Source organism: Thermobia domestica, chromosome 17, assembly GCF_964235325.1.
Source record: "Thermobia domestica chromosome 17, izTheDome1.hap1.1, whole genome shotgun sequence".
Taxonomy (NCBI): Eukaryota; Metazoa; Arthropoda; class Insecta; order Zygentoma; family Lepismatidae; genus Thermobia; species Thermobia domestica.
In genome coordinates, this window is record NC_137470.1 from 164,039,004 (window position 1) to 164,066,706 (window position 27,703).

The following is a 27,703-nucleotide window of genomic DNA, read 5'->3' on the forward strand; positions in this document are numbered from 1 at the left end:
ATACCTCAAATTTACACGTTCAAAGGAGTATTGTAGGAGACACTTGAACAAGAGCCTCGAACTGACTTGAAACATCTTTTACACGATCGTAGAGGTATTGAATCTCTTTTATATTCTTGTTAATAGACGGCAGTCCAAAACAAGAGACTGTAACTATGAAAACAAATGAAAGCGAAACTGCGTACAGCTTTAGTTCAGACCTGCGCATGAATAGCTATAATATTAGCATATTTTTCGTAACTTTCTGCAGGCATTTGTAATTTAATAGATTATATTAAATAATTTAGAAAACAGGTCAATTGATTTTGCAGCAATCCCATCAAATTTTCACGAAGTAGTTTGTCACTTTTACATTAAATGCGAGTTAGGTTAGATGACGTTAAAAGAGTAAAGTGTTGCTTAGGTATAAAATCGTTCCCTATACTAAGCTTTAAAAAAAAATCTGATTCTTCAAATGGCGTGCTGGTGACAGAACCACACTCAAAAAGAAAAAATCGAACTTTTCCTAAAATTGTGTGTATCACGAGGCAATGACTGCCTTTTGATGTTATTTATGCTTTGGCATCGAAGATTGTTTAAAGAAAAGGCTGAAATCACAGAAAACCAAACGAAGCAATGATAATATTTTTCAGCTACAGAACTTGCCGCCCATATCTGCATCAGACTTTTTTCACAAATCTATCCGTTTTCGTACTGGTTAAGAATAATCCGTCAAACGAATAGTATTTTTTCTGTTAAAATGTGAGAGTGTGTATGAAGGAGAATTATCTGAGATACCATAATAATTCCAATTGTCGATACATGCCTGTATAATGTAGGAAACAAATATTTTATGTTTAGAAGTTTAATGTTACCAGTATCAAATCATTACGAAAGCTATAGTTCAGTTCAAATGAGTGAATACGATATCAAGGGTTTGTTGCACTATTCTAATTTATACATAATTCTTATTTTTGTACTATAACCTCCGTCGATGACGCGCCTGCTCCGTACGGACTACTCTTCCGTGGACCCCCTTCAATGCTCCTGCCCGGACACTGTTAAATAGCATCTCGATTTTATTCATTTATTTATTATTTTTGTACAGTCTTGTACGTAGCATATGTTAGGATGCACATTTGTACCTTACGGGAAATCACTAGTAAAATTAATCTGCACGCGTGAAAGCAATCTCTACCTTAACCTCTTCCTGCATTTGGCATCAATTGATGCCACATCTTTCGGCGGGAAAAAATGTACTTTATTGCATTGAAGTAGTATCTAGCGCTGCTCGTTGGCAACGCTTGTTGCCCGGATGATATTTTGACGCGTTACTAGATGGCTGGAGCAACTACAACCTGTAGAAAATTTTGGCGCGCTTCAGAGAACTGCTTGTTTTGCCACTATGTGTGTCGCTCCGTTTTGTATTGTGTTTTTCATCAGGAAGAGTCGGAACTGGAGGTAAGTAAAAATCATATTCTGAGACAATGTTATCCCTTTTTTCATATTATTATGTGTGTATTGTAATATGTCGTTCCTTTCGAAAATTATGAGCCAATGAAGTGATGGCATCAAATGATCCCTCTGTGCAGATACGGTTCTGATAAGTCGCATATACTTGATAATCGCTTTGAAATATAAAAAAGTATCTAAATATTATTTATTGCCTACATTGTGTAACAATAGATATTTGAAACAATAGCAGAGCCACATAAAACGTTTTTTCAGTGTCGTAGCCTGAACTTGTAACACGGGGGTCGCCAATAAATCACAATAAAATGCTACCTTCTTATGTACTGACGGCATTTCTCTACAATAAACACGTAGAAACGTGAGACTGAGGAGAGTACGGAAACGAGCGAGTGTTTTGGGGCTTCGTACCAGCAAAACCTAAACTTTATTAGTAAATTGTGTGTAGTTTTAGATTTAATTTGAACATAGAATTTTCTCTGATATTGAAATTGTCTTGCACGAATCCTTGCCGTAGCACTTGGTTCACGATTGTTCTTTGCAAAATTAGACAATAGCAGATATTTCAAGCAATAAAAGTCAAGATTGTAGATTACTGACCCCCGGGTAGTGCACCTATATAATATTTAATATTTTCCAAGTACAAAGGTCAATATATTATCAACTAATATTCCTAATAATATAAATAATTATGTTTGATTATTTCTAAAACAAGTCAACCTAAATTTCGTAACCTAAAGCCAATTACGGGTATGGGGGGTCAGGGTCAGATATCTACTTCCTTCCCAAACAGACTATTTATTTTTGGCAGGTTCACTCTACACAAGTTTTAGAATTAAAATGCTCAGTGGCGGATCTAGCCCGGGACCGGGGGTTCTAGGCCTCCCCTGATTTTTGGGCTACAAAATTAAATGAGGTTAAAATACCTATAATAACCATAATTTTGAAATCTTGTAGTAGCATATAGGTGATGATGGGTCACATTCTGAGAGCATCTGCAAGACCTCGTAGTTATGAGCTTCTAGATCCGCTACTGAAATTGCTATACATTTGTTAGTAGCTACAATGATCATATGTTTACCTACTTGTACTTGAATATTTATTATTTTTACAGCCTCTCTGTGGCTCAAGGATTGAGGCAGGAAGAAATTGCTAGCCTTCTGTGCTCAGAAGTCCCATCAGATTCTGAGGCCAGCTTCTGCAGTAGTGATGAAGATGAATTCCCGCCCAACAATCAGCGTTATGCTCCTTTTGATGAAGATTTAGCTGAAACATGTGAAGATGGCAGCGGTCCTAATGTCCCTGAAGTGAGTGCTTCTCAATCACAAATTACGATAATAAATGCTCCTGAAAATCAGGTGCCTTCGGCGACATCCCTAAGTAGCTCTGATGAGAATTCACGCCCCACATCACAAGATAATTCAATTTTTAGTGTGAGTGTGCCTACTAATTCTTTAAAACGTTCTTTGATTTGGTTTGCTGGTAAAGACAATGATTACACAAATAATGTCCCTCCTTTCAGCGGACAGCGTAATATCAATATTCACGGAAACGACCCATATGATTACTTTGTACAGTTGTTCCCTGAGACATTGATGGAACACATTGTGACAGAAGCCCAACGGTATGCTTTGCAACAAGGTAAACATTCATTCAAGATCACTCTGATGAACTAAAAACATTCTTAGGGATTAATATAATGATGACATATATAAAATATCCAGACAGACGTATGTATTGGTCATTAGTTCAGAAATGTGAAAAAATATAGCTAGTAAATGTTTATGTGAAGAACTTTCAAGCGAGACAATGTAAGAAACAAAAACATGCTATTCATAAACATTTTGCGGTGGACTTGTGTGCCTTTTTAGTGAAATAACTTTTTATATACACAGATTATGTTATTTGTCAACTTTTATGTAGCAAGCTGTTTAAAATTGTAATACCTTTATTAAATGTACTTTTACTAATGTAAATATTTTATAATTTATGAGAGTCAATTCTGAGGATGTCATCAGTTTCACCGCATGGAAGGAATGGCAAACCACTATGGACTCACCTTGCTCAGGTACCTTCGGATATAATGTGCCTTTAGGAAGATCACCACATCATCGTCGTCATCATCGAAGAAGATTGCAAATTATTTATCAGTTTGTCTCAGGGTACTGGCATCGGTTGATGCCAAGTCAAATATTCCTCAATTGCATGCTGGCAACAACTGATGCCAGGTCCCTGGGACCCAATGGGACCCTGAGAGAGCAAAATTGATAGTTTTTCCGACTTATACGTCTAAATATTAGTCTGAATACAACATGTCGATTTTTTTTCAACGCTGGAACACATAGCATGCAGGAAGAGGTTAAGAGGGAGAAGGAGTGCGCCACAGCGGCCGGAAGATTGGTGTTCAATTTAACATGGGATCTCAACCATTTTTTAGGCAAATCATGGTTTCATTTCGTTCTTTCGCAAAAATGTCTCAATAGCTCACTCAATATGATGCATCTCATTTTAAAGGTGCAATTTGAACGCTGTGCGTGATATTTTCTTCTTATAAATACAGATAATTATAATCCAAATTCCCATAAGAAAACGATCAAAATTAGAGGGAAAAGTCTTCTGTTTTTTTACAGTAAGGAAAAGAGCTAAAAACTTCGGACTTTTTTGAGAATGGAGTACTATCTTTGTATTTGTGCGCTACTGTACTATTTTTTCGCTGTTTCCAATGACATTCATTACACAATCGATGAGAAATTATATCCTTCATTATTGAATCTACAGAAATCAGAAATCAGATTTTTTCGTGTTCACGTACTTGGCCGTCTAACTGCTAGATGGCACTATAGTCATTCCTCATCCCACTTTCCTTCTCAGCGGGAGCCAGTCCTTTGGAAACCTACTTTGAACTTCTTAACAGGGGCGGGAGGAAGGAAGTCGTTGTGAAGAACGGGAACTTCAAACACGAGGAATGGCAAAATTTATGACCTCTTTAGTTGATGGTTTCTGTTTCAGCAGTACAGTGTATTTGTAGATGGTTTCTATAGCGCGCCATAGACGCACGCACTTGCATTACCAACATGTATGAAAGGTTTCTTTCATCATGCATCTTGAAAGAATTTTTTGCCCACACACGTCCCAACGTGCTGTCCAACATACTGAAAGTAGTTGGAGAAATGTGGAGGACGAGGAAACGCGTGCTTTTTCTTTCTGCAACTGCACGACCTTGGCATGCGACGGAGGAGAGACTCACGTGATTTCTTCCGCTGTGGTGATTGGCGGACCTAAATATAAAACAGCCACCTTGCATGAACGAGCCCATACACGATAAACATGCATGCAGAACGGCAAAAACATCAAACATGTTTTCAGAAGATTTTGAAAACTTTTAACATGAATGAACGAGGCCATACACGATCAACTTGCCTGTGGTTTTATCATTTTTCATACAAGTCGGGCTGTTTCTTCAGGCATGTGTTTACGTGTATGGGCCCCTATGAGAAGAAGTAATTTGTGTTGGTAGCGATAAAGTCAACTTTTCGACAGAGATTTGTGAAGGAGAAGCCGAACCAAAGTCTTCGTTTATCTATTCCAAGAAAGAAGTGAAAACTTCCTGCAGGACTGAGAATATACATACAAGAGAAAAAATAAAATACATTATTATAATCTTATTATAATAATCGAGTAGATTAATCCCCGAAATATTCTTTGTTTACCTGTCAAAAAATCAAGAATAATATAAAGCTCTTTCATCAGCTTCCATCGTACAACATACTAAACACAAACATTATATATATATATATATATATATATATATATATATATATATATATATATATATATATATATATATATATATAGTGGCGGATCCAGGATATGATCAAGGGAGGAGCTAAACCATAGTTTGTCTCTTTATCCAGAGTAAACAGGATTGAAGCCCATTTTATCCAGTGTATACTTGAACGTCAAGGGGGGGGGGGGCTATAGCCTCTATAGCCACCTTTGGATCCGCGCCTGTATGTGTATACTGTTTGCAGTGCCGGATTTACGTATAAGCTAAACAAGCTATAGCTTAGGGCCCTGCTCTCTTGGGGCCCAAAAATCTAAAGAAAAACTGGATATACATTTCTAAAATATAAGAAAATTAAAAAAATAAAATAAAATGTATATATACGTAGCAACAATGCTTCCTGCTGTGTAGCCTACGTTCATGTAATTAATGGGGCTCCTTCTGCTAGTCTACTTCCTAAATTATCTCTAGTTTGTTCATTTCTGTATGTAGGGTGCCTATGTTCATCTGGACACATAAAGGACCCCATTACCTTAAACAGCTTGGGGCCCCACGAAACCTAAATCCGACTCTATCTATTTATGCATGTTTGCTCCCTCTCTTTTCGAAGCAGTGTTTCTTTGATATTGCTTCAAATTCCGGCAGGTTTTACCAAGGAGGGAAGAGTCCTTATTCATTCCAGGCATTCAAACTAGGAACTGGACTACTTGCTTCCAACATTCTGTCCCCCATGTATCCCGGTCTGAATCAATTGCCTAAAACCCATAAAACATTCAAATTCAAATGTAAATGTTGTTCATCAGTGTCGACACCGAAATATTTCTCAATCAATGGTAGGGGTGTTTGGTATCCTCAATCTGTCTCCCTCTTATTAGCGGAGAAATACTATATTCGGTAGTAATTTTTATTTATTTTTTTTTAAAGTGCTGTTTAATGTATCGCATAGGAAACTAAATTTTTATATACCCTAGTAGTATAGAAACGCACCATACGGTACCTTACAAAATAAACATCCTATGTCAAGGATGCAAACATTAACAATAATAATAGAAAAACATACTAATAAACATTTTAAAGACATTCTTTCATTAATCAAGTCGCACTTAAAAGTAGAAAACAATTTTGGTTATGCATGACTTAAAAAAGATGGGATGCGCTCTAATACGGTACGTGACGTTTGGGCGCCGCCGTTTGGGCGCGGACGTTTGGGCCCCGCCGTTTGGACACTGGACGTTTGGGCGCGAAGCCATTTGGGCGCCAGACGTTTGGGCGCGAGTTAAACTAAAAAGTCATTATGTTAGGCGCTGAGTACTAACTTCGAATCAAGATATCACAAGGTGTCTACTGTAGTGAAAATCCTTGAATTATACTGGATTTTGTTTTACATACTAGAAATACTGGAATATCAAAATTCTAAAAACTGAATTAACAATTAAATTTTGTAAATTTAAGTTTCAACCGAAGTTAAGTATGCTTTTTGTTTGATAACTTTTCAAGCCAAAGGTAAGTAGACCAGACTAGATATGATTGACTGCATTACGTACATAGTGAGCCTATTCCATTAAAAAAACTTCTACTGTAGTTATGCAATAAGTGTGAATGTCAAACACATTTCTAGTGGCTAAATGACCAATATATGTACACTTAACTATTATTTTTCACTTTGAAATCATTTTTTTCCTTTCGCCACTTTCTTTAGTGCAGATTAAATGCTTACAATGGGACGAAAAAAAAGTGTTAAGTTTTGATTTTTATTTTGGAATGTTAATAAAAAAAAAGTGATACCAGAAATACAGCATACTACAGTTCCGAAACTCAATGTCTTAGACACCCTGTATTAACAGCTTTCCCTCAACTCGATTAGGATTTTTAGATTTCTGGGCACTCGGCATGTAAGGCCATTTAGCCCGTCACGTTTGAGGGGGCACACTATCCTGGAAAAGGAGAGGAAGAAAGGATTGGGGAAAAAAGGAAGCGACCTGGACCTATAAATTAAGTATCACCCCGGTATTTGCCTGATGTGAATGAGGTAAACCTCATTCAGGGTGGCCGGCCTGAAAGAGCGTGTTACACTTTTTCGACCGAGTGCCCCTACCGGGAATCGAACCCGGGACCGCTCGCACAGAAGGCGAGAGCGTTAGCGACTACGCTACGCGGGGCCGCTTCTCTCAACTCGGGTGCGCGGAAATCTTTTATTCGTAGTTCTTTATTGGACTTACGGAAGAGAAGAGTTTGGCAAACGTAATACGAAAGAAAGCAAATTTTAATATTCATATGTATGTAATTATTAACTTTATTAAAAAATATAAAAATTAAATCAATATGTTTTAAATAACATTAAGAAAATTATTAACAGTTCGTCTGACTCCTTCATTTCCTAGCTTTCTTATATAATACAAAAATTAGATCAACATTAGATCTGAAGTACAAGAATCGTGAACAAGCGAAAAATCAATCCATGACGAGGTTAGGCAACAAATGCCACAAACGCATAAAATATTTAATTTAGATGAATAAATAAGATAGAAAATAGATAGATAAATGAGGTGAGATAAAGATAGAAGTGTAGGAAATGTATATATCTTGATTCGCGCTTAGTTTTCAGTGTCTAGCTTACTTTATATTTCGTAAATTGTGATTTTTACTACGTACCTCGCGCCCAAACGTCTGGCGCCTAAACGGCTTCGCGCCCAAACGTTCGGCGCCCAAACGGCAGCGCCGAAACGTCCGCGCCCAAATGGTGGCGCCCAAACGTCCTGTCCCGCTCTAATATAGGCTTACATACAGTAACTTTATAAATTCTTAAAATGACGCGCCCCATTCTTTTTATTTAGGCTTGCATAAATAAGATTATTTTTAACTTTTTAGTGCGAATTGATTAACAAAAGAATGTCTTTAAAAGGTATTTTATCATTTTTTTTTATTCGTTGGACACATTTTCCAAATCCTAAAGTGATATGCAACCAGGGAAATAAGGGCTGGTTAAAGGCTAGTATTTATTTTAGGATAAAATAGTTGAAAATAAAAACATATTAAAATTTGCTTTTAAACTAAATAGATATATTGCAAAGTATGAAAGTAAAAATGAAATATTGTATTGTCGCCGGACTTACGTCGCTCTGTGACAGTTCTTAGTTCTATGACGTCAGGAAATAAGTTCAATGCATACGAACACTTATTTAATGTTTGAAACAAACACCTGTTACGTCCTTGTACACTCATCTCCAAAATGATTGTCGCATATCTATAACTGTCTTCATGTAAGAATATAATATAATACTGAATTTGCTGGGTACTTTTAATACTGATACTATGTGTATAATCGGGAAATGTATATATGGTAAATTTCATAGGAAAATATTTATAAATACGAAAATTAGAATGAGTAAATCATAATGTTGCTAAATGGACACAAAAGTTTTATTTTCGTTTTATTGTTCTTATTTACTCCTCTTTTGACATGAAACTTGCATACATGTCTCTGCCGATTGTACACATACTAACATTATAAGAAATACCAGGTGAATTCGTTATCAAATTATATTCCTACAACAACATATTTACAGACATGCGACAATAATTTTGCACATGAGTGTACCTTCCTGAAGAAGGTGACACATCTTTTAATTCTATTGTTAATGAAGTGGTCTATTTCCCCAAATAAAAACCAATACCAAGCAGAGCATATGCTCCCTCCTGTTCTTCTAAGTCGGTACCCAAGGTTAAATGTAACATTGCGTCCCTTTCCTGTTGTAATAGGAAAAATTCAGGATGGTCAGCTACTGGTATCGATCCCAGGACCATTCGAATGTGAAGGCGAGACGGAGGGTAAATCTGGTGATCATATTTTGAAAAGAAAATAAAGAAATGGATTCCACTAAAAAAGAGTCACATTGCCAATACATTTCAGATCTTTGTCTGGCTTTTCTGCCTTTCAATTCCAAGTTTTTTTTTGTTTTTTAACCACGAAGGCCCAAAATAAATTAGAATATCGACTCTCCCGTTTTTTTTTTTTTTTTTTTTTTTAATATTTGTATGGTTCTTCATTTTATATCAGACTCTTCCTGCACTATTCCCGCGTTATTTACCATAGGTAGAATCCTTTGAGAAAGAGACAGGCGACAAGTGCTTTAGTTCTCTATGGTATGTTTGTGACTGTTGTAGATATTTGGCTGACGGCTGATATCATGTTGGTCCCTCTTACAATATCTCTGTATTTATATTTTCTTCAGTTCTGTTTCTCTTTTAGCCAAAACAAGGAATTTCACTCTTTTGTCCCATTTGCAACCGTAACCACCCTCCTCCTGCGCTGTCCAACTTTGACCACATGCAGGGGAAAACGAAGGAAAAGGAGGGGTGCCATTTGCTTTGACGGCATTTCAGCAACAACCCCATCTGTTGCCAAAATAAGGAAACACTTTGCACTGCAATATCTTCGATTTGTCAAGGTCACTTGACTCCTTCCGACTCTTAAGAAATAACTTCTCAAATACTACGTGTGTGTTTCGTGATAAAATAATTAGATTACAGTAGGATAACATGTAATCATTTCCAGGATACTTCAGTTTGCGAGCATATTATAAATCTGTAAGCAATTATTTGATATTATCAGAGATTAATAACAGTACAAAACCTCTTATTAAATCAAGAAAAGTCGGTTATATATGTTTTTTATTTAATGGACTCTTCTCTCTTAATCTACACTCGGTATTCTTGTATATTAAATTATCAAATTAATACTTATACTTCTCATTGCCTCAAAATTTAACAAAAGTTATGGGCATGAATCTTGAATATCATCAACAAAAAATACTAATATCTTTCGGCGCAAATATTAGCTTTTTTTATTGCAATACACACTTGGAATATCAGATAATTATGAAAAAAAGTAACTAAAAGATATTTATTCAACTGCAGCTAAGTCTCACGACGCCATCATACTTGTTTTGTATTTTCCTGCACTCAAACTCGAACGCTGATTGGCTATTGAATGCTCTTGAATTGAATTCTTTTGAACGGGACCGAAACGAAATTTCTTGAACGAAACTATTGAATTCAAATGACGTCAGTGCTGACGTTTTTTCATCAAATAATCTTGAACAAGAGTCTTGTTCAAGCTTTCTTGGATCGTCTACAAGCAGTATTAGCCAAGAAACATTTACCTGAAGATGAAACTGGTAAATTAAAAGACCTCCCTTACCGACTTGAGGCAACTGATAATCCATTACCTCTGTTACAACCTGTGTGTGAAATCCATAACCATCAAGAGCCATTAAATGAAGAAGTTAATGAGACACAAATTAAACAACGTTCTGTGCGATTAGAGAATATGCATAAGTTAAATTATATTTTGTACAAGACACGTGATTTGTATGTTACTGACTATTGTATGCGCTCACCAGAGTGGACTAGCGAATGTCTTAAGGTCATTATGCCTAAATATTCCAGTGGACCCCAGCTATGGCATTGAAAACAAAAAAAAAAAAAAAAAAAAAAAAAAAAAAAAAAAAGGGGAAGAGAAGTTGAGATAAATAGTAAAATGAAATCACTAATTTTTTGTTAGGCCAATAGACGAAATAAAGAAAGGTCATTGTTCCTTTAATTATTCCCCTCGAATGTCGAAAAATTAGGAATTTTTTTTCCAGTTTTTGTGTGTGCGCCCACAGCCGCCGACGCGCCAGCCCGAGTTACCATCGACGTCCATTAGTAAATCAGTACGTTTATTTAAATGTCATGTTTTATGGTCTCTTTACAGCTGTTGGAGATGACAGATGAACGTGGGAGGCTGAGGAATGACAGCATAGAAAATTTTGAATAGATAATTAATTTAGAACGCGAATTCGGACTTTGAAATTGTAATAATGCCCCACCACTTTTGAAAAGTATTGTTATCCCGTTTTGGATATGGAACTTCTGTATCGAATTCTTGTTAGAATGTTCATGTTTTGTATGTTTTATTTCTTTTCAGGTGTTTCCAGTTTTGAACCAGACTTCATAATATAATTTTATTGTCTAATCTTGTTTTGAGTTTTTATTCATTCTCCTTTATGTTTATATGAACATGTAGCTGTCCCCATACCATTATTCATTTAGAGAAACATTAGGCAATTAGAGATATTTGAAAACCTAATTAGAGAAGTACTAGTCTTTATTACAATTAATTATAAAATTTGAATTTTGGGTAATTAAAAAAAGTGCTCCTCAGTTAATGAATCTTTTCACCTGATGTTGTCTTTGAATAATGGTAAAAGTATACAAAATTTGTAATGCAAGATTGATTTGGCGTCGAAATATTGTAAACCAAACATAATTTAGTATAATGTTGAAAATAGCTGACAACAATGTTGAATTTGATAAAACTGTTTGCGAATTTGTTCACATATGGTGTTTCCTATGCAAAGTCAACATGTATTCGTCACAATGTTAACGAGATTTGAAATTTAGAAATTTAGTTGAGTTTAGAGACAACTATATTATGAGTTAAGAAGAGTTAGAAGTCAAAATATAATTCATCCCTTAGGAACATCACCATTTTCCTCGCCAAATTAAAGTGATGAAACCAGGGTAGCGTCTGGTTGGGTTCCAGCTAATGTGTAGATTCGGCAATTAACTACTCATTTCAAAATTCTGTTTAGACTTTTAATGCTTGGCATATTTAGAGAAAAGTATAATAGTAATAAAACTGACGTTTGGATTTTAGATTTTGATATAATATTTAGTTTTGGCTTGGACTTAGTAAAAGTAAATTAGATGTTATTCTTTTAATTTTAAAAATAACTCTTCTTTCCTTGGGCTGGGAATTATAAATTGGTCTCGAAAAAGAAAAGGAAGACGCCAATTTATAATCCCACGGTACCCCCCCCCCTACTACCATAAACACCGGATACAATTATGTATAGATAGTATCGAGTGCCTATGCCAGTTAGGCAGTATATTGTAAAGTTAAGGATTATGTTAGGAGAATATATTAAGATCGTTACGCACGAGTAGGCCATGAATACCATTAACGTTTAATGAATAAGTAAATATTATTGTTAGTTTGTATTTCACGATTATGACAAATATTCCTGGATGTGACGTTACACCGATTGTGATAAGTGCATTTGCTAGTTAGGCCGCACATTTATGTTGGCTAGCGCTCTTTAAAAAGGATACGTTTGTAATCCAACTAATTTTGTATGTATGAGCGGGCCTTGAATAATGTTAATGGTTAAATGATTGATGAATTGAAATGTAGGGCTGTACCATTGAAATTTCCCCCAGGATATCTCTCTTATCGTCCTTTTCATTGTATTTTATTTTCTTAAAATGCCTCCTAAAGGCCTGAATGTTGACAGCCCAATTGGGGTTGGGAAATTAACTCGGACTTGTCATAGCTGTAATGCGTAAAGCATTCAGCTGGGTGGTATGTAAGGTTCTTAGTGTAGAAGCGATACATTCGAATCGTCAGGGATTTGTCGACCCTGCATGCTCCAGCTGTAGGAGGTTGGAAGCCTGCGCTCGTTGGTTTTACGAACCAATTCATTAACCTACATTTTTATGAATGACTTACAACCTGTGTTGTCAACCAGTGGCGCACAGGGGCGCTATGTAAGGCTTAACCGCCGTTTGACTCATTTATATATATTAAAATGTTGAAAGAATTATCAGTTAATGCAATTATATAAATAGATACCTCAATCGTTTTATGTGTAGTGATATGATACATAGGAATGTCAAAGAGTATATATGAAGATTTTCACGCCATTTTGATTTTTTTCAATTTCATAATAAATCTCGCATATTTAAAGATGAAAATATAATCAGTATCTAAGTTTTGTTCGTATACTATAATACATTTACATATTATGTTCGTATATTTTAATTATCTTTTTGAAAAATGTATACCCAAAATGAAGAAGTAATCTTAGTGTGGAAAACATTTTTTAAAAAGTTTCGTTTTTATAATTTTTCACAAGTTTATTTATTGCTCAACGACTTGCACAAAGGAGAGAAAACCTAATTTTTGTTTTGTTTAGCCTCGAATATTCATACAGGTGGAAAAATTTAGTTCATTCACTTTATTAGTTTTTATTTACTTCAAAACGAGAAAAGTACTAGTTGAAGCTTTCGCTACATAATTCATATGAATAGAATAGTCACAACTAACGAATTAGTTTGTTGTTTAACTGATTGTTTTTATGCTTATCGGTTTGAAAGGAGAGAAAATATTGTCTTAATCTAGCACTTGTCAATCAACTCACACAATAGTAGTACTACGTAACAAAATTTAAATTGAATTTGGGAATTTTAGCTTAAAAAAAAGATAAGAAAAATTTTTGATTCGTTGTGCAATCTAGTAATGAGTAGGTCCCATTACTCATGGTGTGTTGAGGGAATCAGGTATAAACCAACTAGGCACGTGGATATTGATAACGTTCATCGGGCAAAGAGAATGATTGCGTGTGAAGTATTTATGGGTGGTATACATTTCGGTGCAACTGAATGGCAATTGAGCATTACAAATGATTTAGGGCTATGTTTAACATTCCAAAAGGCTGTTCTAAAGCGGCATCCTCACGTAAAGTTACTGTTATGATGTATGCATATTTTAACGTGATGCCAAAGGCCATTAGAGGGCGGCTCACGTTCGGAGATAGTTACTTCTTTTTACTTCGCGAATGCCTAGCTTGTGGGTGCTAGATGAGTAGGAAGTGTTTATTGTAAATGTTCAATATTTTTAGAGGTGGATCGTATATCCCTCTTGTGACGTTTGTTTGCGATTAGTGCCCACGAATGTGTTAGTAAAGTTTACTTTGCCGCTGCCAATAAGGTGTTTGCTAAAAATAACGTTAAGTAATGATTGTATTAGCCAATGGTCATATGTTCGCCAACGTTGTAAAGATCCGTGGACTAGTGCTGATGCCTACATACCTGTTGTAGCTGATGATTTGGTAAAAATAAGAATTTGTGAGTATTACTAAAAAAATTGACATATTGGTTTAAATAACAGCAAGTTGAAAGAAATTATTTTGTGAGTTGACATGTGATTTCAAATTTATTTAAAATACTTTAATGAATGTTCCATTACGTTGTTTGAGCAATATGATTATTGAAACTTGAGACTTTAAATGATTGTATATTCTTTAGTACTTTTGATATTTAGTAAGTCGCAATATAGTATTTCAAATAATCAGTGTGTGATTAATGCTATAACTAGTTTACGAAATGCTTGTTTTGAAAATTGTTTCGCTTTATTAATGTTTTTATGTGTATGAATGTATATATATTAGTTTATATAGTAATTTTGATGCTATATTAGTTGTTTATATTTGGTAGTTGAATATTACAAAATATTTTGGATAAGTTTGTTGTAAAAAGATGCATACACACACACATTACATTACACCAAACACACATATTAGGAATTTCGGTCTTGTCGTTTACGCCGTCGTCAGGCAACACCTCCGAAATCGATACACGCATTTTCTGTTATTGTTTAGTAATTAAGTATTTTTATGTTAATGTCTATTTTTATATTTATTTGGTTTAATATGTTTATCATGATTTAAAACATGTTATATGTTTAATGAAAAAGGCTGTAAAACGAAATGAAATCTTTGAGTTTTACGTCCCACGGTTATGCCGGTTAGGCTAAAGGAGACGGTGATAATGAGTAATGAATGAAATGGTGGAATGAAGAAAGTGGGAGGAAACGGGAGAACCCCGAGAAAACCCACGCACACGGTGTTTGTCCACCACAAAGGCTGTAAAACGAATCGAAACCAACATTCATGGTGAGAAACCCATAGTTTAAAAAAGTAAGTAAATAAATAAATAAATAAGTGATGAAAGAAAAGAACTGCAAATATAAGTAAATTAAATAATAGTAAACCTTTTATTAATGATGGCATAAAGAGGCTTATTCAGAACTTAAAGGTGGCATTATAAAATAAAATAGGTGGCTTTAACAAAAGGTGGCTTATCGTCATACAGGTTGAACAACCTTATAGTTAACAAGTGAAGTGTGATACATACAGTGAAGTCCCAATATACAGATCCTCATAGTGAGCCCCTAGTGATTTGAATTTATATACAGGGTGTTCCACAATATAGTGATTTTTCCAGTGACACTTCAATACAGACCATTAACCCTCTGACGGCCAGGGGTCTCTTCGCAAATTGAATCAATTTGCTTGGTCAGTTGTTCGGGTACAAATAAGGATGTCACCGACCCGAAGCTATTTTTTTTTTTTTTCGAATTTGAAAGAAATTGGAAAAGACAGTGTTAATTTCAAACTTTAATAACCGAGCCTCGTATATAGAAGAACAATCTCGAAGCCCTCTTCATCAGTTTGGTATTTTGTGCATTTGTGTTGGTAAGCCTCACTTCGATTTTACGGTCATGTATGGTCGAGAAACAGGGACTCTGTTCACGTGACAGCAACATGCTTGGCGACTTTGTTTTAGTTTGATTTTCGGGACCTTTGCATTTCCACCCACGCTCTGTGGTAATTGAGTTCTGGTTGGTCGATGACTTTGCTCCTGAAGAGAACTAGTAATATGTAAGCCGTGTTTCGCCAAGGGACAATCCAGTCGTGTCATCGCCCGTGAAGACGCACGACTCGCGTCGCTTTGCTTGCCACCCTTAAACGTAAGCTGGGTGTGCTATTTTAAGTTTATTCTCGCGCTTGTGCTACTGAAAGCTAGCTCCCCTTGGTTCGGGTCGACCACCGAAGAAAACAATTATTATAGTATTGTGCAAAAAATTAGTAGTGGAACAATTAGTAGTGATATGTCTGCAACCTAACATTCGTTCGTTTTCTCAATTTTGTGTGACAAACTAGTTCCAGAGTGTTAAACTGGAAGAAATAATTGATCCAGCTTGAACGATCGCTTACTATTACAGACAGAGGACTGCAGCCGATCCTTGGGACTATCCGACGTGGAACGCTTGAAATTCTCACAACCACAACGTCCCTGAAGGAATTCACCGGTCGAAGATTATTTTAGGTGAAATCTTAATTTCTCAATTGTGCCACACAGCCATCTTTATTAAAAGAAAACAAAAATAAAACAGGTTAGAACGGCCGCAAACACTGTTCAGTAAAAGTTGCTTGTTCATTTGTAATCTTTTGATATTCTTTTAATTTGTATAAATTACACTCGGTATCATTACATTTTCTATGCAGCTTAACTAGGTTTTGTGATTTGTACCGCAAGATAATTTTAGTTTGTTAATATCAGTGCTTAATTTAACCTTTTTGCACACTTTTCCATTTTTTACGGTATGTACGTTTTGTCTACTGTTCTTTCGGTTACGACAAGAAACATAGATATGGGTGAAATCGTGATTCGCCGTACTAAAGCTGGATACACACACTAAACAAGTGACAGAGAGAGAGAGAGTAAACCTTCAAAAAAAGGGGGAAATTAAATAGAAACGTTACAAATACAGTAAAACCTGTGAACTTGGCCACCTACTTATCTTGGCCTTTTTCGTGTTGAACCTGCATTTTCCCATTAGACATTCGTTGGCCACCTATCTATCTTGGAAGTTGGTCACATTGAAGCAATGTTTGCCCTATGATGATAATGATAAATTTACCTGCGTATCTTGGCCACGCAAAATACCGTTTTTTTTCTTAACTCTTTCTTATTCCCATATGAGAGGCAGATGTTCTGTATTTGTGGCTGGACACAAACATGGATTCGCACGATTTGTTCTTGGAGTTCAATGGCCAGAACACTACCCTCATAAAGGGTTTGTGAAAGAAGATGTGAATATGAAAAAGCACGTATAGGAATTCAGGAAATGGTTATACGTATTTGTTTACCATGTCTGTTTTCGAAAAACCATTAGCTATAACAGCTCCTTTCATCAGTGGGGAGCTTTAGTAATTCCGGAAAATTCAAGGTTAAAGCTAACGATGTCAATTGTTAAGTACTGGCACCTGACGGCTTGTCGAAAGGTAGCGGAGGTTTGGAGATATGAATTCCCATAAGATGTTCTTAAAACATATTTTGCTCCGAGGAAACACTTGTAGCTCATTAACAAAAAGTGGTTAACTACAAAATTAGAAGGTGTATATGTGCTAAAAAGAATAAAAGTACGTTTAGAATGAACCACGATGAATAAATTTGTATAACTGATTTGCTATTTTTTTTTCGAAACGTATCTACAGAAAATATTTGTCACTGTCGAAAGAAGGAGTTATTATTCAGTTTATAATTTTGCTTTTCTTGTTTTCAATCTGAAATGAAATCTTTACTCCCACGTTTATGCCGGGTAGGCTAAAGGAGACGGTGATAATGAGAAATGAGTAAAATGATGGAATGAAGAAAGTAGGAGGAAACGGGAGAACCCCGAGGAAACCCACGCACACGGTATCCGTCCACCACAAAGTTCACTTGACGGGAGCTGGGATCGAGCCAGAGACCCCATGCACCAGAAATGAACGCTCTACCACTGAACTACTGGGGCCCCTGTTTTCAATCTAAATACCTCAGTATGCTCCAATATCAATTTCAATAAACTGCGTGAATATGTTTCTATTATATGGTTGTTTATGTTACTGCGCTTTCAATCCGAATAACTAAGTGTACCAGACTAGTGTTCAGGAAGATAAAAGGTACATATATTAAACATACTCTATTACTTTTTTCTAGTACTGTAAATTCTTATGATTACTCTATATACATTATTTAAAAGTAGCTATGCTGCCATTGCTTATCAAAATTTTACAATCAAGTAATACTAGAAATCCTATCTTAAAAATACACCAATCACACTTATTTTGTGTAAGTTGGCCACTTTTCAATGGAACCGATGATGGCCAATATAGACAGGTTTCACTGTATATTTACAAAATCCTAACAACGAAAAAAAAAACACGATTTCAGAAGCTAGGCTTTAATGTAAATGGAAAGGAAATAAGTGAGAAAGAAATGAAAAAAAAAACAAACAAAAAAACCAAAGAACTTCTAGAATTTTGGTGGAAAAAGAAAATGGAAAATGTTAAATGAAAAAAAGTAGTAGTAATTCATTTTTTCTCATGTTTTCTAAAAATTTTTTTCAAGAACCAAACTTCCGAAGATAAGGAAGAAAAATACCTTGAACTTGAAACTGAGTGATTCCTCACCACCAGGACACCTTTTGAAATTTATGTGTAAGCAAACTGTTGAAGCTTCCAGCTATGATTTTTCCCAATACTGAAAGTCAATTTGCTTTGTTCAAGGCGAACCTTTTATTTGTATTAAAGAAAAAATGGCATTTTTTTTAAAGGTAATTCATTCATTATTGATAACTTCAATGATTCCCAATCCGATTACAATGAAACTCATTCATCGCAACAGGTCTTCCCAAACGGAATCGGGTTAGGAATCTCTGTGGTTCCTGTTTTCATTCTTTCACTAATTATTTTAACCCTGTTTTTTAAAGTAATGAAAAATTTATTACTATCCTGATTTCCACTGTTACAATAGTCATACATTAATGAGTATTTCAAATATTTAATGCTTAATTAATAAAAAATACTCCACCAGGAACAACCATACTCCTCAACTATAGCAAGTTGTAGAACAAAATTCATAAAAACCTGAAAGTAACTTTCGTGCAGTTTTACTACACGGATCCATAGTATAAGTATTAGTAGGAGGAGGAGGGGATGAACGGGTTAGGAGCCCCTCAGGGGTTCGTTGGGTTCTGTTCTCGACGTAAATGGGCAACTTAAAGACTTCCCCAAAATTTTCCGTACATCTTACAAGTTACGGATGCGTATAGTAAAGCTGAACCCTAACTTTAATCGGAATTCTTGTAGCAAAATCAAATGAAACAATACATGAATTTTCATTCACTTAAGGAGAAAGTCCCCCCCCACGAACATCAAGTACTACTCTGTGTAAAAATTATGTATATATTAAACAAAAAAATATCTACATACTTAAAAATTATACAGATGAATACAGTTTAGTTGCATACCTCATGAATATCACGTACTTCGCAATAACAGTCGCATCAGTACGTTTTCTTTTCCATAAGTAGTAAGCAAAGTGAAAAATAATGCTTTCACAACCCTGTTTCAAACTTATGTTGCGTTTCAAGTAACACCACAAATTTTCATTGAAATGAAATATTTCACTTTACCGTCCCACAATTATGCCCTATAAGCTAAGGAAGACGGATGATTAAGGCAAGTGAATTATGATGAAAAATTGGTGGAATGATAAAGTGGGAAAAACCCATGTAACCCGGACACGATGTTGTCCCCCACAACTTATTTGGCCGGGGATGCAAATAGGGACCTCACGCTCCAGTGGTAAGAGCTCTACCACTGAGTCATCATACCCTCCAAATTTTCATTGTTTACGTATATGCTCCACTATCAGTATCTATGAAATTACGTGACTAACAGTTTAATGAGTCCATCCAACCCAGAGTAACCTCTCCAGCAATCGGTCATAATAACTAAACACCTATTCACATGTCTCGATATTGAATCAACATTCTTAGCATTTTGTTCATTATCCGTACATTCGATATGAAAAATAGGCGTGTCACCCAAGCAAATTCTACCAATCACCCAAATTGCTTTCTTTCTTAACCGTCCAGCATCACGTATTTTCTGCAGGTTTACTTTTGGCGTACCACTCGAAATAATTGTTCAAAAATTAGAATTCTTTCACTAATTTCGTTCTTTGCGCTGGGCGCCATGAAAACATTTTACATGGCATAAGGGGGACATCATAAGCAATTGTTGAAAAATTACAATTCTTTTACAAGCTGCGTGTAAATATGAAGTTCGGATGTATGCATAAAAACTAAAGTGCAGAAAATAGAACATGCGCTAGGTGGCCACTAAAAACACGAATGCTATCGAACCGAGTCAGGGTAGGGCAAAGCTGGGAAGCCCCAAGCGTCGGCTAGGGGGTGAGTCCGAAGGGAGCAGGAGCGTGAGCGAAGGTGGGAATACGCATAAAAGAGTAGGTTTTGGCAATGATACGAATTTCAATAGCACTTGTCATGGTTTCATACTAGTAGCGCTCCATATCTAAACATAAAATACAACTTTGTACATTGTGCAGAAATTCACCAACGGTGGAAAATATTTTCTAATACAGGCGTGGTTCGTGTACACTCACTTATTTTATCCGTGGTAAAGCACTCGTAAGGATTTTACACAGGTAACCCTACACTTGTAAACATCGCTTGCAGAAGTTTCTTTTTAAATATGTCCTTTCATGCAAAGTTTTGAATTTTACCTGTAAATCTGCAAAATGAGGTGCACCAAAAGTAAACTAGCACCGTGTTTTCTCCGACCGAACATAGCTTCGTTCACGTGAACAATTAATTTTGGTCACTTAAGACTTATTCTTCAAATCTCGAAACGGAAGTCAACTGCGCGGCACACTTCTCTCATAACACATTACGAGCCCGACCAACGATTACTGCAAGTGCAAGGCTGAGAGAAAAGCCACGTGACCTCTATTCCCTGACGTAGGGACTGGAACTGATTCGTTCAGAAAAGAGGAACGAACCGAAGCAAATCACTTAACCGAAAGAATTGAATCACGGAATCAAAAGAATTGAGATAATGTATGAATTGTGTAAGGAAAAAAGAAAAAACTGCACAACATACTATGAACACTCGACACTATCCCTCGCCTAACGTTACGAACACCGTGCAGTTTTACTATACGTATCCACAGTGTAATTCATGAAAAAATACTTCTCTCTCTCTGATTTCACTTTCTGTATGTTCAGCAATCATTTTCGAGGTGTGCTTTTGCATTAACTGGTGTACGTTCACTTTAACAGGTCTTCTGCAAAACACCAACCAACCTGCGCTAGGTGGCGACTAAAAGTTCTGTTCTCGACATAAAATGGGGAAATTACAGACTTTCCAAAATTTTTCTATTCATTTTACAATCTATGGATCCGTAAAAAAAAATCTTACCTGTTACTGTTGCCGACATCTGGACGTTAGCACTCTTTTCCGCTGACGAAGAATTTGAGAAAAACGTCCTTTCCTCGTATCCGAGATTCCTATGATAAACATTTCACAAACTAGAAATTCATCTGTAATTAGTTTATGGAAGATTACGTTCATTTGAGGTTCGATTTTAATTTCTATATTTCCACTTAAATACGCATCTCAAGGGTAAGTGCACACGATATTTCCATTACTTATACCACAGAGAAGATAACATGTTTTCTCTGTGCTTATACACTACTCCATTAAAATATTATTAGAATTTTCTTCTGTAAAATTTATAAAGATATTGATCCGTATAGTAAAACTGCCCAGCAATGTATAATATCAGTATCAAGCACTCGAAAATTTCAGTAAGTATCTTAAATATTAGTAAAACATTGACTAAGCAATCCATAAGCATATTAACAATTTCTGACTGAAGAAATTTCTACGATAATGCTTAGATCCACTGCACACGCTTGAAAAGGTATATTTTATTCTAAATTAAAAACCACACTTTTTTTTTTTTTTTTTTTTTTTTTTTTTTTTGCTAATGAATACCGGTAATTAATTAAGATTTTAGGATAAAGCTTTAAAGAATATGGATCATCTTATTTACCTATTATTCCGTCACACCTATTTCTCATTCATTCTTGATTGTTGCTAGTATTTTATTTAATCTTTCTTCTCCCCCACTCTCTTTTTTTCAGTCGTACATATCAACTTTAGCCTTTTCCTAATTGAACTTGTAACTGGTAACGATTAACAATAGGAATGGAAAACACTCTTAGTGTGTAATGTTTTTAATTTACGTTTTAGTTTTCACCAAGCTAACTGCAGAAAATATACTGTATGCTCTACCGCAGGCATGAGCTGGCCTCCGAAACATCATATTATAAATAAAGGTAGGGTCCTATAAATTCTTTTAAGATTGGTTTAAAGGGACAAGTTTTGTCGATAGATGGCAGTACAATCTTCGTATCTCTTCCATGTATTATTTACCTTTCACGAAAATTCACGATTTCTGTTACAAATTTCAACCTACAGACATCGAATTTTTAGAAAAGTAACTTCATAATTTATCGAAGGCAATAATCCGTGCCGATTTTTATATTTAGAATTGTCTTCATTGTTGAAATGGATATCCAAACCTTTAACAATGGAACTGTTTCAACAATGAAGAAAATTTTAAATAAAAAATGGGCACGGATTGTTCCCTTTAATAGGTTATGAAGTTCCTTCTCTAAAAATTTGAAATCTCTACGTTGAAATTTGTAAAAGAAATTGTAAATTTTCGTGAAGGTCTAAAAAATACATGGGAGAGATACGAAGACTGTAGTGACATCTATCGGCAAAACTTGTCCCTTTACAATAACCTTAAAATAATAAATTCTTACAGTTGTTATTGGTAAAGAAGTCGTGATAAGCAAGTGTGCTTTTTTACGTAAAGCTCCCTTGCGAAACCACATCCAAGATAAACGGTTTTATTTATTCTTGTACGGCACTGTTCTGTACAATTAAGTAATTTAAACGAAATTTCTCGTTTGATGTGCCACAATTATGCTCTTTACCACAAAGAAGACGGATGAGTGATGAAAATAATTATTAATAATTCGTGCATTAAGAATGTGGGAGGAAACGTGAACATTCACGCGGACTCGATGTCACCCGCAACAAACTTGTGTGGCTGCACAAACCCCTCGCACCAGGGGAACTCATTGTGTCCTTATTACGATTAATGATTATCGTTCTATATGCAAAGTGAGCCTAAATTCGCCCAGTGTCTATAAAAATCAGAAACGACTGGAGATAAAACAAAATCGGAGGAAAGTGCGAGGGAATTAATCGAGTAGAGCATTTTGCTTTCCTCTCAGGACCCTCAGGGACCTTGTGGGTTACTTCAAACTTTAATTAAATTAATATTGATCGTGTAGTGGCCAGTTATTTCTCTGCACACTGTCTCTCATTGAGAGAAATACTAGAATATTAGGTAGTTATTATCTAGCTATATGCAAATGAAATCGATGTTGTTTGTTACCTTATTATGAAAAAAAAAAATCTAACCGTTTGAAATGACTTTCTGAACATAAAAACCTGGCTCAAGCCAAGCGTTAACTATCACGTCACTTTCATTAAGAGAAGAGAAGGACGATTCTATATTTTTATACCAAAAGTAGAGTTCCTCAGAAGCCCATCACTGCAAACTTTGTATATGAACTCCTTATTGAACATAACTGGAATATATGCCTAGCATTGCTGTTCTAGCAGGGAAAGAGAAAAGAGGGAGAGAGCAATTTCTACAACAAGTTTCTCAGTATATAAAAATAACAACGTTGTCTGTCTCAATATTACAGGGAAACGATGAACTGTTTAAAATGAAACTTACAGCATAATTAGCTTTTTATGAGCTGGGAATTTATAGTTTCATTTTTTATTCAAGTAAGGTTCCCAAGGGAAAGAAAGGCAGTCAAATATATTTTCAAATATATTCCATAAACCTATTCTTCTAGTGCGATCAACAGGCATATCAGCTAGTCTATCTGTGATGCTCTCTGTATAAGAGCATAAGGCCTATATTATGGACAAAGAGGGTTGTAATTCTTCGAAGGCAGTTTATGTGCTCTCAATTACCATGTTTCGTATCCGTGATATGTGTTCTAATTTTCTTAAAACCGTACAATACAAGCACATTGCTTATCAATTAAATGCTATATGTATTTGCAAGTCCATAATTGTGTTGGGTGCCAAATCTTTGAAAATAAAGGTTAGGCGAATGTAGAATGAAGGGAAATGAAATATATAAATCTTGATACACAACGTCGTAATTAAACATTTGTTGAAGTATTTTGGTAGCATTAAGAAAATACTGTTTGGCAAAATATTCATTCAGGTGATTGACAACGAGACAGTGAGAAAAATATATGCATGGCTTCGTTGTTCTTGTAATAGGCAAGTAAATTTCTCTTGCAGAATTTTATGTTTATTGTTTTCATTATTTTGTGTACCCTACTTTGCTTATATATTCTTTACATTATGTATGGTTTACCAGATGGCTTTTCTTTTTTGTTGGTCTAATGAATATTAATGCCATTTTAATGGCAACATTGCTAGGTGAATAATTCTCTTACTTGTTGGAATCTCCTCACCGCAAATATTTCACATTCAAAATTACACATAAGTTAACAATGTTAACACAAATGTTACTTGCTGCTAAACACACGAAAAAAAAAAAAAAAAAAAAAAAAAAAAAAAAAAAAAAAAAAAAAAAAAAAAAAAACTCTCTCTCGTGAAGAGTCGAACCTAGACCTATGGTTTTGAAACCAAGAACACTAACCACTTATCCACGAGAAACTGTGAACATCTAACGGTAAATAAAGAATATTGCTCAGAAGTACGCGGGAAGTCACAAATCTCAACTGAAGTCAAGTTTAAAGAAAAATGGAACTAATTAGGTAGCTCTGGAGAGAGCTTTTTAGGTTTGGCTAGGAAATTATTCAAGGCTTTTTTTCAATAATAACTCTTCTGTATTCCCCATTAGCTTCTATAACGGCTCTTAATCTTGGTAAAGAGTTAAGAAAGCTGTTGACATATCGATGTTCCTGTGCAACTTCTTCCCGCGCATTAAGAACCAGCCCCCCTAATCGTCATCTCTCTCTGGTAGATTATCAGGCCAAGTTCTTGTAACTTCTGTCCATCGGATTCAGGTCAGATGCTTTTGGAACTCAGTCTACTAATTCAACATTGTGTTCCTTATTGAAACCATTCTTGAACCAAATGGGAATCGTGAACTGAGCTATGATCTTGCCGAACTTCTACAATGCCGTCTTGAAATGCATTTCTTACAACTTGGAGAAACTCGCATTGCAAAATATACAAATACTTCCATCAAATGTATGCTGTAGCACGGAGAACGCCAAGTTGTTCACTAGCTCCAGTTACACTCATATTAATGTATTCAACCAGAGTAGTGAATTCCTTGCGAATCGTTTGACAACGATGTTTTACGGTTTATGGCTCTCTGACTAGTAAATTTTACCAAGAAATTCTTTTGTTTTTAACTAAGAATCGTGGTTAATCATCCGCTAGCAATTTTTCCTCAGGGCAGAAAGCATGGCTATCGAACTCGGAGATGATTGGGGCTGAATGCCTCAAGTCTTTGGTTAAAATCATTTACTTGATTGGTACCTCATCATAGATTCAAGAAACTACAAAGCAGATATTCACAATTATTATGTTATAACGTATTTTGTAAGATCATAATTGTTATTTATTGGTTACATATTATTGTTTGGTATTTTCTCAGTAGGTCCCGTCTGTACTGGAGGGGAAAGTTAAACTCTAATAAGATCGATCAATATGTTCACGTTTGAAAGTTTCCGTCATAGTTTTATTATTATTATTATTATTATTATTATTATATAAACATCCAGAAGCTTTACGAACTGAATATGAAATGCATATTTCGGTCCGAAATAGGTCAAGGTCTTAATATTACAGGTATTCGATACGAAGCCAGAAGAAGAAAAAGTAGAATTAGAATGGATAGCCTCGGACAAACATAACACCTCTCGTTACTGAGGCGAGATTTAGTAGTTCACTTACAACAAATTCTCCACAGGGTAGTTTAAAATAACGACTTGTCTACTGTTGTGACTCGATGTATGTATTCGACTTCGCTTATTTTCTTTAGATGGTTGAAATTTAGTATATTTTTCAGCACCGAAGCTCTATGAGATGTAGCAGTACAGTTTTATGTAGAACCTGAACCACCGTAATGGGTTCAAATTTAAAAGCTGTCATGCTAGGAATTAAACCCAGACCTTCGTGCAGCAAAGAACCTCGCGCGTCCAAGCTACTACACAAGTAGGAATGCGTGGCTGAGATTATACTAACATTTAATAACGCCTCGAGATAATATACCGGAAACGAGTGAGTTTTCTACATAATATTTATATGTATTATGTATCCCTTCGTGTATAAGATAATTACGAAATTACAAAATACAAATAAATTTACTGAACCGTTCTCAGAAAACCTTTCATCGGGATCTCATCGGTTCATTATAATAGGAAAAACCCAACCAGATCGATTGACGGCCTTTTAAAATAGTAAAAACAATGTTAGATATGTAGGTCCCATGGGATATCTGAGGCTTCTACAGAAATTTTGTCCCGCTGCGTTTCTCTTGTTAAAAAGAAAAAAAAAGGTAACTCGGCAGGGACGTAAGCAGGGGGTGGGTCCTCGAGTCTAAACCCCCAGAAATCCCAACTTTTCTGTGGATTTTGCCTAATTGTAAGGGACATTTTACAAAGTTTATACAATTTGTTCTCGTATTGAATTTGGTTCCCTCGAAAAAGCTTTCGATCCCCCACGAAACAAATTCCTGCATACGTCCCTGAATAAATCACATCTTTGAGATTTACGTCCCACGTTTATGCCGGTTAGTCTAAAGAGACTGTGATGAGAAATGGATGAATGAAGAAAGTGGGAGGAAAGGGGAGAACCCAGAGAAAACTCACACACACGGTATTTGTCCACCACAAAATTCACTTGGCGCGAGCTGGGATCAAACCAGAGGCCCCATGCACCAAAGGTGAACGCTCTACCACTGAACCACCGCGGTCCCTGAATGAATCACCTGTTACCAGGAAAAGGCAGAACCTTTTCAAATATTCTTGCTTTTATCCTGCTGATTTCGATAGATTTTCATAAATTGCTTGTTGATTTGACTTCAATGAGCAAGGTCATTCTTTCGAAAAACTCGAATTAATAGTCAAACAAGAAACAAATCACGTGAAACAGATGGTTAATCATTGTAGTCTATTTGTAGTTATGATGTTGCTGCTACTTCAATGTCGGTCGTTTTGATAGTTGTAGATTAAAAATATAAATCGTATATTAAATTTAGGACTTAATATTATCGCATTTTTCTTTATGATAGATATTTTTTATGTACACGTACAGGAAACAAAATTTACATTGTGTTCAGTAATATTATCGTTCAATTTCCACCCCTGTCTGCGTCAGAAATCCAAGGAAAATGAACCAGATTTAAACGGAATTCGTAAGGATCTAGGTTCATCTTTTGGACTTACGGGCTATCTAGGTTTCTATGACCAGGACTGTAGCAGAAAATTTCTATTTCTCAAAAGAGAATCTTTTAAACACTGCAATGTCCATTTACATCAATCGTTTCAGTCTCGTTTGAGAAATTCTGAGATAAAAAATTCTTTTCTTAATTATTAGAACTGAAATATATCCACTGGAACACTCAAATTGTGGTGAACTTATTGATATTATGTTTCAATGACTGCTTGTGACTCTTCATGGGTGTATTTCTTTTAACAAATTACCCATGTCTTAGGAGTATCTATTTTGATCAGTTCCCTTCATTGTACAGACAATTCTAATGTTGAATCGCCTTGAATTATCGTTATGATAATTTCTTGTTGAGAACCACTCTTTCCACTTGAACAATTTCTTCAGAAATACGTCTGCAATCCAGCAATGTTAATAA

The 27,703-nt window shown here is 35.5% G+C and overlaps 1 protein-coding gene and 1 non-coding gene across 7 annotated transcripts in view; both read right to left on the reverse strand.

Moving 5' to 3' along the window:
- Nucleotides 1–27,703, reverse strand: part of LOC145674459 (uncharacterized) — a 334,728-nt gene that overhangs the window by 108,142 nt on the left and 198,883 nt on the right. Inside the window, exon 1 of one of the 6 annotated variants that reach the window (XM_081744540.1) lies at nucleotides 20,474–21,127. The exons of the other annotated variants lie outside the window; for them this stretch is intronic. The gene's annotated coding sequence lies outside the window, so the exon portion shown is untranslated. Of the gene's footprint in view, nucleotides 1–20,473; nucleotides 21,128–27,703 lie in introns of those variants that run through there. 6 annotated transcript variants of the gene reach the window in all.
- On the reverse strand, nucleotides 7,320–7,393 carry TRNAR-UCU (transfer RNA arginine (anticodon UCU)). Its single transcript has one exon. It is a non-coding gene; the product is annotated as a tRNA-Arg (tRNA).